This window comes from Molossus molossus, unplaced genomic scaffold (assembly GCF_014108415.1).
Source record: "Molossus molossus isolate mMolMol1 unplaced genomic scaffold, mMolMol1.p scaffold_m16_p_19, whole genome shotgun sequence".
In the NCBI taxonomy this organism is placed as follows: Eukaryota; Metazoa; Chordata; class Mammalia; order Chiroptera; family Molossidae; genus Molossus; species Molossus molossus.
Genome location: NW_023425354.1, coordinates 38439891 through 38449614, shown reverse-complemented (window position 1 = coordinate 38449614; position 9724 = coordinate 38439891). Strand labels below are relative to the sequence as shown.

The window sequence follows — 9724 nt, the reverse complement described above, 5'->3', positions numbered from 1 at the left end:
AGGTGCACCTCTGTCCACAACCACCCAGGGTGGAGGGAGGCCGGACCCCCTTTATGCTGAGCTAATGCTTATGCAGTTCTGAATCACACCATTGTTGGATATCTGGGAAACCGTGGCATGTACAGAGGCAGAAACTGCCCAAGGTACGTGACATTCAGAGTCGAGTTCAGGAAAGTTCAGACCTTCCAGGCCAAGGCTCCAACCTCCCCCACAGAGCTGGTTTGGGAATTAGAATCCTGACATGTGGGGAAGCTCCAGCCTGTTCTTATGTGGGGGCCGTCTGTCCTGGGGTCCAGAATGAGAGCACTGTACATGCACACACACACACACTCTCACACTCACACATACACACACACACACACTCTCACACATACACACACACTCACACTCACACATACACACACACTCACATACACCCCCCCACACACTCACACGCGCACGCACGCACACACACACACTCACACACATACTCTCTAGATGTAATAACTATGGGTGAGATTTGAAGTAAAGCAGACACAGGGGAGGTGACAACAGGAAGGAAAATGAGGTTGGAGGCACTACCTCCCATGACAGCCTCCCCAGCCTTACAGCTCTGACCCCACACGTGCCTGAACTTCCCTAAGAAGCACCTGCCAGAACAATCCCATGTGCAGGCAGGAGCTAGACAGGCCCTGCAGGCACAGTGACTTATCCAGGATCAAGAAGAGGTAAGAAAGAGAGTCTGAGTGTGAACCCAGATGTGTCTCCTCAAATGTAGGACGTGGCTGCACCCAGGCCTCAAGGGGGCTGTGGAGAGGGGTGTGTTGGGGTCACTGTGTGCAGAGATGGTGTTCCATGGAGAAGGGGGTGAGCAGTCAGCAGTCCCCAGGACTGTCTGTCCAGCTGCCATTACATGAGGGGATGCAGGGAAGGCCATCCCAGGAAGTGAGGTCACTTTCCAAGAGAACTTGGAACCCAGTAACCAGGCCCCACGTTCTAGCAACTGCCCAACAGCCAGCTCAGTCGTGAGAGACAGTTCACAGAGCAAGATGTTCTCTTGCTGTGTTCCCACTCATCGGGGCTCTTGTTTCCGGAGACCCCGCAGTGAGAGTTCTTCCAGACGTGGGTTCAACCTTCATCCACGACGTCTTTGCCTGTTTTCAAGAAGATGGACCGAGGTAACACAGGCGGCCTGGGTCGGACCATCCAGGCCAGGCAGCCATCCCTGTGCAGCCCACACACCCTCCTCTTCACGTGGGTGGTGGCGGGGAAGGAACGTGAAGGAGGACCCCTGGGCAGGAGCAGTTGCTGGGTGGTGGAAACATGAGGCCCTGCCAAGATCACAGCCCAGGACAGGGCAGGCAGGTGGAGGGGGGCTTCCCCAGGGAGGTCTGAGCAAATCATGACGTGTGTGTGTCTGGAGTGCAGGGTCCCAGGGGTCTGAGAAGCAGCACACACAGGCTCTGAGGCTTTCTGCCTGGTGACTGGGAACTGTCTTCACAGAGCTCCACACAGGACAGCGGACAGGAGCTCACAGATGGGGTCCTCAGCTCCATCCCCCTGCAGGAGGCACAGGAGCCCCGCCCACCCACAGGGGTGCAGCACGGCGGCCTCAGGGTGAGTGTAGGTGCCGAGGTGACCCAAACTCCAGAACCCCGTGCAGTTAATGTGGCCTCTGGGTTCCAGAAGCCGCCCTGCTACTCCCCTGAGATCCCTTCTAGAGTCTGGGAATCTGGATCCCCATCTGCTCCCCACCCACTCTCGCTGTCCAGCCACTTTCAGACCAGCTGCAAAGTCACTGTCCTCAAATTTTTATAAATATCATGAGACTTTGGTGCCTTTTCACTTCATGTTTAATCAAGAGTATTTTTGCATTTTTCTATAGACTTTCCCTTTTTTTTTTTTTTTTAATCCTCACCCGAGGACATTTTTTCAGATAGAGTGGGAGGGAGAGCAGGAAGAGAGAGAGAGAAACATCGACGTGAAAGGGACACATCGAGTGACCGCCACTTGCACGACCAACCAGGGTCGGGGACAAACTGCAACCGAGGTACGTGCCCTTAGTGGGAACCGAACCCCGGTCTCTGTGGACCACAGGCCAACACTCTAACCACTGAGCAAAACTGGCCAGGGTCTTCTTCTTTTTTTTTTTACTACTTATTGATTCCATAAATTTTATTCTTTTTAAAAATGTATCTTTACTGTTGAAAGTATTACAGATGTCCCTCCTCCCCTTTTCCTTATTTCCACCCCACTCCCTCCCCCACACACCCCGGCCTCCACCGCACTGTGGTCTGTGTCCATGGGTTACGATATATGCTGTGAGCTCTTTGGTTAATCTCTTCCCATCCACCCCCTTCCCTCAGAGATTGTCATCTTGTCCGTGCTTCTGTGTCTCTGGACTTGTTTTGTAGTCAGTTTATTTTGTTAATTAGATTCCATAAATAAGTGAGGTCATGTGATATTTGTCTTTCTCTGATGGGCTCATTTCTGTTAGAATAACATTCTCTACGTCCCTCCATGCTACCCCAAAGTGTAAGAGATCCTTTCTTTTTACAGCTGCATAGGATTCCATTGTGTAAATGGACCACAGCTTTTTTATCCACTCATGTACTATTGGACACTAGGGCCGTTTCCAGACCTTAGCTATTGTAAATAGCGCTGCTATGAACACAGGGCTGCCTATATTCTTTCTCATTGGTGTTTCAGAATTCTTAGGATATATCCCTCGAAGAGAAAGCATTGGGTCAAATGGCCATTCCATTTCTAATTTGTTGAGGAAACTCCACACTGTTTTCCAGAGTGGCTGCAAGTCTGCATTCCCACCACCAATGTTCTAGGGTTTCCTTCTCTCCACATCCTCGCCAGCACTCGATGGTTGCTTTGTGGATGCCAGCCCTTCTGACAGGTGTGAGGTGATGCGTCACTGTCGTTTTAATTTAACTAAATTAATTAATTTTTTTGTGGTACATGCCCCTAGCTGGAACCGAGCCCAGGATTCTCTGGTCCGCAAGCTGAAGCTCAACCGCTGAGCCAAACTGGCCAGGGCTGTTGTTTTAATTTTAATTTGCATCTCTCTGATGATTAATAATGGTGAGCATTTTTTCATATGTCTTTCGGCTGTCCAAATTTTTTCTTTGGAGAAGTGTCAGTTTAGGTGCTTTCCCCAGTATTTAATTGAATTATCTTCCTTCTGTTAAGTTGTGTGAGTTCTTTATATATTTTGGAAATGAACCCCTTATTGGAGGTATAAGTCACAAATATGTTCTCTCATACCACAGGAGAACCTTTTCATTTCATTGGTTTTTGTTGTTGTTGTTGTTATGTAGAAGCTTTTCATTTTGATGTAGTCCCATTTGCTTATTTTTCCTTTTTTTCTCTTGCCATTGGCAGTGTATTGGTGAAAATTCTGCTACCCGAGATGTCTGGGATTCCACTGCCTATGGTTTCTTCTAGGGGTTTTATGCTTTCATGATGCACATTTAAGTCTTTTCTCCATTTTGTGTTTATGGTTGTGCATGGTCAGTTGGTGGTCTAGTTTTATGATTTTTGCATGTATGTGTCTTATTTCCCCACCAGCATTTATTGAAGAGATTGTCTTTACTCCGTTGTAGGCTCTTGCCTCCTTGGTCAAATATTGATTGAGGGTAATGGCTTGGGTATTGGGTCTCCGTTTTGTTCCTTGACCTATATGCCTGTTCTTGTGTGAGTCCCAGGCTGTTTTGATTACAGTGGCTTTGTGGTATCATTTGATACCCAGTATTGTGACCTCCTTCTACTCAGTTTTTTGTCAAGGTTGCTGCAGCTACTTGGAGTCTTTTTGGGTTCTATATAAAATTTTGGAGTATTTGTTTTAGATCAGTGAAATATGTCGTTGATGTTTTAATGGCAATGGCATTGAATCAGTAAGTCGATTTGAGTAGTATGGATATTTTACTAATGTTAATTCTTCCAATCCATGAACATGGTATATACTTCCACTTGTTTATATCTTTCTCCATTTCTTTTTTCAATGTCCTGTAATTTTCTGAGAACAGGTCTTTTACCTCCTTGGTTAAGTGTATTCCTTGTTGTAATGGCAAATGGGATTGTTTTTTGAGTTTATTTTTGTGTGTGTTCATTATTGGTGTATACAAATGCCATCGACTTCTGAATGTTAATTTGTATTCTGCTTTTTGCCCAATTCATTTTTTAAATCTTGTAGCTTTTTGGTGGAGTCTCAGGGTTCTCTACGTACAATATCCTGTCATGTGTGAATAATGACAGCGTTACTTCCGCCTTTCTACTCTGAGTTTCCCATTAAGGTGACTTCTATTTTTACTTCCTGTCTGATTGTTGTAGCAATAATTTTTAGTACTATGTTGAAGAAGAGTGGTGAAAGCTGACATCCCTGTAAATAAAGGAAATAAAAAAGAAAGGAAACCCTTTATTTTTAGCCACTGATTATAATGTTGGCTGTAGGTTTTTCATATATGACCTTTATTAAGTTGGGTACAATCCCTCTATTCCCAGTCTGCTGAGAGTTTTTAACACAAATGGGAGCTGGGTTTTGTTGAATGTTTTTTCTACACCTATTAATACGATCATATGATTGTTATCTTTCATTTTGTTTATGTGATGTATCACTTTTATCGATTTGCAAATATTGTACCAGGCCTGCATCCCTGGGAAAAATCTCACTTGGTCATGTTGAATAATCTTTTAAAATATATATCTGGATCCAATTTAATAATGTTTTGTTGAAAATTTTGGCATCTATGTTCATCAGGGATATTGGCCTGTGGTTTTTTCTCTGTAGTGGCTTTGTCTGGTTTTGGAATTGAGATAATGATGGTCTCATAAATAGAGCTTGGAACTCTTCCTTCCTCTTGAATTTTTGGAATAGTTTCAGGAGGAGAAGAGTTAGTTCTTCCTGAATATTTGATCATACTCCACTGTGAAGCCCTCCGGTCCACGACTTTAGTTTTCTGGGAGATTTTTGAATATTGCTTCAATTTCATTATTATTATTATCATTTTGGTTTATTCTGGCTTTGTGATTCTTCCTAATTTAGTTTTGGAAGACTGCTATTTCTAGGAAATTGGCCATTTCTCCCAGGTTGTCCTAGTTGTTTGTAATAGTTTCTTAGAATCGTTTATATTTCTGTTGTTACTTCACCTGTTTTTATGTCTGATTTTATTTAGGGGTACTCTCTCTTTGGTTTTTCATGAGTCTCACTAGAAGATCACCGTTTTACTTATCTGTTCCAAGAATCAGAGGTTATTTTCATTGATCTTTTATATATATATATATATATATATATATATATATATATATATACACACACACACACACACACACACACACACACACACACATATATATATATATATATATATGTATGTATAATTTTTGTTTGTTAGTCTCTGTCATTTATTTGCACCTGGATCTTTATCATTTCTTCCCTTCTACTTACTCTGGGCTTTTCTTCTGTTCTCTTTCTAGTTATTTAACTTGTAGGGTTAGATAGTTTATTAGCTACTTTTCTTGTTTCTTGAGTTTGGTCTGTGGTGCTATGAATTTCCCTCTCAGAACTGCTTTTGATGTGTCCCAGAGATTTGGAGTTGCTGTGTGTCCGTTTTCATTATTTTCCAGGAATTTTTTATTTCTTTCTTGATCTCATTGGTAATCTATTTATTGTTTAATAACATGCACTTTAGCCTCCATGTTTTTGAAGGTTTTTGTGTGTTTTTATTTAGTTGACTTTTGACTTCATGCCATTGTGATCAGAAAAGACATTTGATATGATTTCAACCCCCCTGCATTTTGTAGAGACTTAGTTTGTATCGTAACATGTGGTGTATCTTTGAGACTTTCCCATGTACACTTGACAAGGATGTACCTCTACAGCTATGGGGTGAAATGTCATTAAGTTTATCTGATCTCGTGTGCCACTTGGGGTCATTGTTTCCTTGTTAATTTTGTTTTTGGAAGATCTAGTCAGTGAAGTCAGTGGGTTGTTTAAGTCCCCTACTGTGACTACATTGCTGTCAATTTCTCCCTTAAAGTCCTGGCCCCTACAGGCAAGGAGCTGGGGGCCCCATGGGCTGCAGAACACAGCAGAAGGGGGACTGGTTACCATGACGAGCCATCTCTTTGCTGCGTTGAGACCAGGACGTGATCCCCTTCTGTTACCATTTCAATGGTGCTGCCCTGAACATCCCACATGTCCTAATATCCTGACCCCTCCCACCCCAGGAGAAGCTTCTATGTTCTCATCTTAGAATGGGATGTTTAGTCAGATATCCCAGGGGTGTCAGTTTAATAAAGGGAGGTGCTGTCCACCGTCTGCTGAAATAATGACCTGAGATACTGAATTGTTTCCTCTGTCCTCACTCCAATTCTACTTTTCTTGCCAAGAACCTTTTTTCATTTTTTAAATTAATTAACTTTTGTTACAGATGTTTCTCCTTTTTCCCTCATTGACACCCTCCTCCCCATTCCCCCTATACCCTGTTCCCAGCATGGGTGTCTATGTCCACTGGTTACCCATACATGCATGTAAGTTCTGTGTTCTGTCTTTTCCCTTCCCACACTCCCTCTTCTGAGTTCTCTCAGTCTATACCCTACTTCGATGTCTCTGGGGCTATTTCACTAAGACCCTTTTCTCTCCTGTCGTCACCTGTGTCCCACCTTTTGCCATCATCACTGAGTGCTTGTGGGTTCAGTCTTAGCTGCAGTGACCATCCCACCTGGCACTTCATGAGCTGCCTCTGACGGCATGTCCCTCCTCTGTCCACCCCAGGGAGAGAGATCATCCACCCTGAACAGAAGGAAAACCAACATGGTGCAGGCGTCTGCATCTTCGTCAACAACCGGAAGCCTGGCCAGTGCCCTGCCGCGCTCAACAGGCTGGTGCCCGTGGACCTGTTCCCTGACTGGGAGGTGGACGTCCCCTGCCCCACCTGCGTGCCCAGGTCTGTGCAGCCTGACACTGAAGAAGCTGGTGGTCTGCAAGGGGCTTGGGCATGAGCTGCGGTCGGCGGTTACTGCCATCAAGATGCAGGGCTCCAAGCACATTCTTAGGTCCCACAAGCTTGTGCTGCCCCCCAGTGGACAGTGGAGACCGACCTGCCGCTGACCTTTTCCCTGCAGTACCCCCACTTCCTGAAGGGAGAAGGCAACAAGCTGGAGATCATGTTGCAGCACAGAAAGCACTTTAAGATGCGGACCCTCGTGGGCTGCAAGATGGTTGCCTACAAAACACTGGCCACAGGCACCATCCACATGGCCGAGGTGATGCAGCGACCCCTCGAGGGAGGCCGGGTGTTGAGCCTCTGCAGCAGCCTCAAGGACACCAGCCCCAAGGGGGCTGAGATCTGGATCTTCTCCCTGACCAGCCAGCCCATTGAACATGAGGACTGTGCCATGCAGGCCGGCCCCAAGGCCAAGGCCACAGATAACTACTCAGGTGAGGGGAATGAGAGCTTCAGCTCTGGGCAGGAGGCCAGCGACGATTCCACACATGGGCACGACCTGGAAGAGGATGACTTTGACTTGGGGAAGGCCAAGAAGCAGTGGCAACTGACAGTAGGAACCACGTTCATGAAGAAACAACAAAGCTTCAGGCAAAAAGATGTGGTGCTGCCGCCCAGGCTCACAGTGTCACAGGAGGCCCAGGATTCAGAGCAGGACCCTGTGCAGCATGTCCCCAGGATGGAGGAGGACCTGAACCTTGTGAATGTCACCCTGGAGTATCCCAGCGACAGTGGCCCAGACATGGAGGATGATGACAGCACCTTGAGCACCCCCAAGTCCAGGCTTTGGCAATACATAGAACACCTGTCACAGTCCACCTTGGAGACGGAGACCGGGAGCACCCACAGTGCCCAGAGCCTGAAGGAGCCTCCGAGTCCCACCAACGTGCGGAAAAAAATGTGGGCCCCAGGAGGCCATCTGGACGACAGTTTTGCTGACTCAGTTGCCCACAGCACACCCTCCCCAAGGAGCAGCCGGCACAGCCTGAGGACAGCCCGGAGGCAGAGACCTCACAGAGATGCTGCTGGCCAGCAGGCTCATCAGCAAGGCCGAGTCTCTCATCAGCCCCTCACCCCGTCCGAGGGGAAGCAGGCCGACCACAGAGGCCAGAGCACCTCCCTAAGGAGGGGCAGCAGGCGGGGCCGCAGGACGAGCTGTCCAACCGCCTGAACAATGAGAGCTGCCCAGGCCCACAGAGCCAGCTGCAGGTCCCCAGGAAGATTGTGTACAATCAGCTAAACGACCTTCTCTACCCCTACGACCAGCTGCCTGACCACGTCATCCTCGTCAACACCTCCGACTGGCAGGGCCAGTTCCTGTGGGATGTCCTGCAGCAGCAAAATCTGCCCGTGGTGGGCACCTGCTCCGAGGCTGACCTCCAGGCGGCCTTCAGCACCATCGTGTCGCACCAGATGGAGAGATACAGCCAACACCATGCCCGGCCTCGAATTCCCATGAAGATTGCGGTGGTCGGGCACAGCACTACCTGAGCGCCGTGCTGCGGCTCTACGTGGAGCAGCTGTCCCCCAAGATGCCCGAGCTGCAGGCCTACCTGTGCTTCCAGGTCCTCCCGCTGGGGTCCCACCCCGTGCCCCGGTACCTGTGCTCCGTGGATTACCACGACAACAACTTCTTCCCGGACCGGGCCTGGCGGGACCTGTTCACCAAGCTGGAGGCCCAGAGCACCGAGCTGGACAAGCAGGACATCGCGTTCACAGTCACACGCTACCTCGTGGGGGCCAGCTGTGTCCACCAGCTGCCCATCGCTCAAGCCAAGCTCACCTACAAGCCAAAGAGCCCCGATGAGCAGTCCTCACAGAGGTTCCTTCCCTTCCTGGGGCTGGTGAAGGTGGAAACAGTGGAACCGTCCTCGGCCACCTCAGGAGACTCAGGTGATGCGGCCCCCTCGTGCTCCAGTGTGCTTTCGTCCACCCTGCCGTCCACATCTCCAGCCGCCAAGGAGGCCTCTCACAGCCCGTCCTCCTCCCCGTCCGTGAGTGGGAATTCCTCCCCCACCCAGGGCGTCTGCACCGAGCCGATGGAGCTGCAGGTGCATTACTGGACGGCAGCTCGGCCCACAGACAAGGAGAGAGATGCGGAGGACAGAGACCTGCCTGCTGCCACCAACATGCTCAAGGACACCTTCCAGTCTCTCCTGGTCAGCAGGCTGCCCAGCAGGGGTGAGGCCAGAGCCACGCCCAGCATGGTCATGACTGTGATCACCAAGGAGAGGGACGATAAGGTGATGGTTTTGCCCAAGAACACAGGAGTAGGATGTGGAGGCCCAAAGCCACTGCATCGAGGGCATCAGCCGCCTGGTCTGCACGGCCCAGCACCAGCAGAACGTGCAGCGCGTCCGTATCGACGGCGTGGAGTGGAAGGACGTGCAGTCCCTCCAGCTGGACGCCCAGGGGTCCTCCCACGTCCAGCACTTCCCCATCCGCCTCTTCTGAAACCCCAAGTCCACCTTCTCGCCCTGCCTTGGCCGAACCCAGGAGGGCCCAGCTGCTCTTCTCTTAACAATTTAGTTTACTGTAGAGACAGACTCTAGAAACACAAAGAGAAACCATGTTAAGTGCAAATGTGCTTTCAACCTGGAAACTAATGGGGTGACCCCCACTGGGAGCCCCCAACTGCTTTGCTTATTAATGAGAACACTTCCAGGGGTGGGAGGTCAGGCAGGCAGTGCTGAGCTGGAGATTCCCGGAAGGTGTGTTTTGGCCTCAGG

The 9724-nt window shown here is 48.9% G+C and overlaps 1 pseudogene; it reads left to right on the top strand.

Moving 5' to 3' along the window:
* The first annotated feature begins 5811 nt into the window (after window positions 1-5811).
* LOC118634856 lies at window positions 5812-9524 on the top strand (annotated as a pseudogene).
* The last annotated feature ends 200 nt before the right edge of the window (window positions 9525-9724 follow it).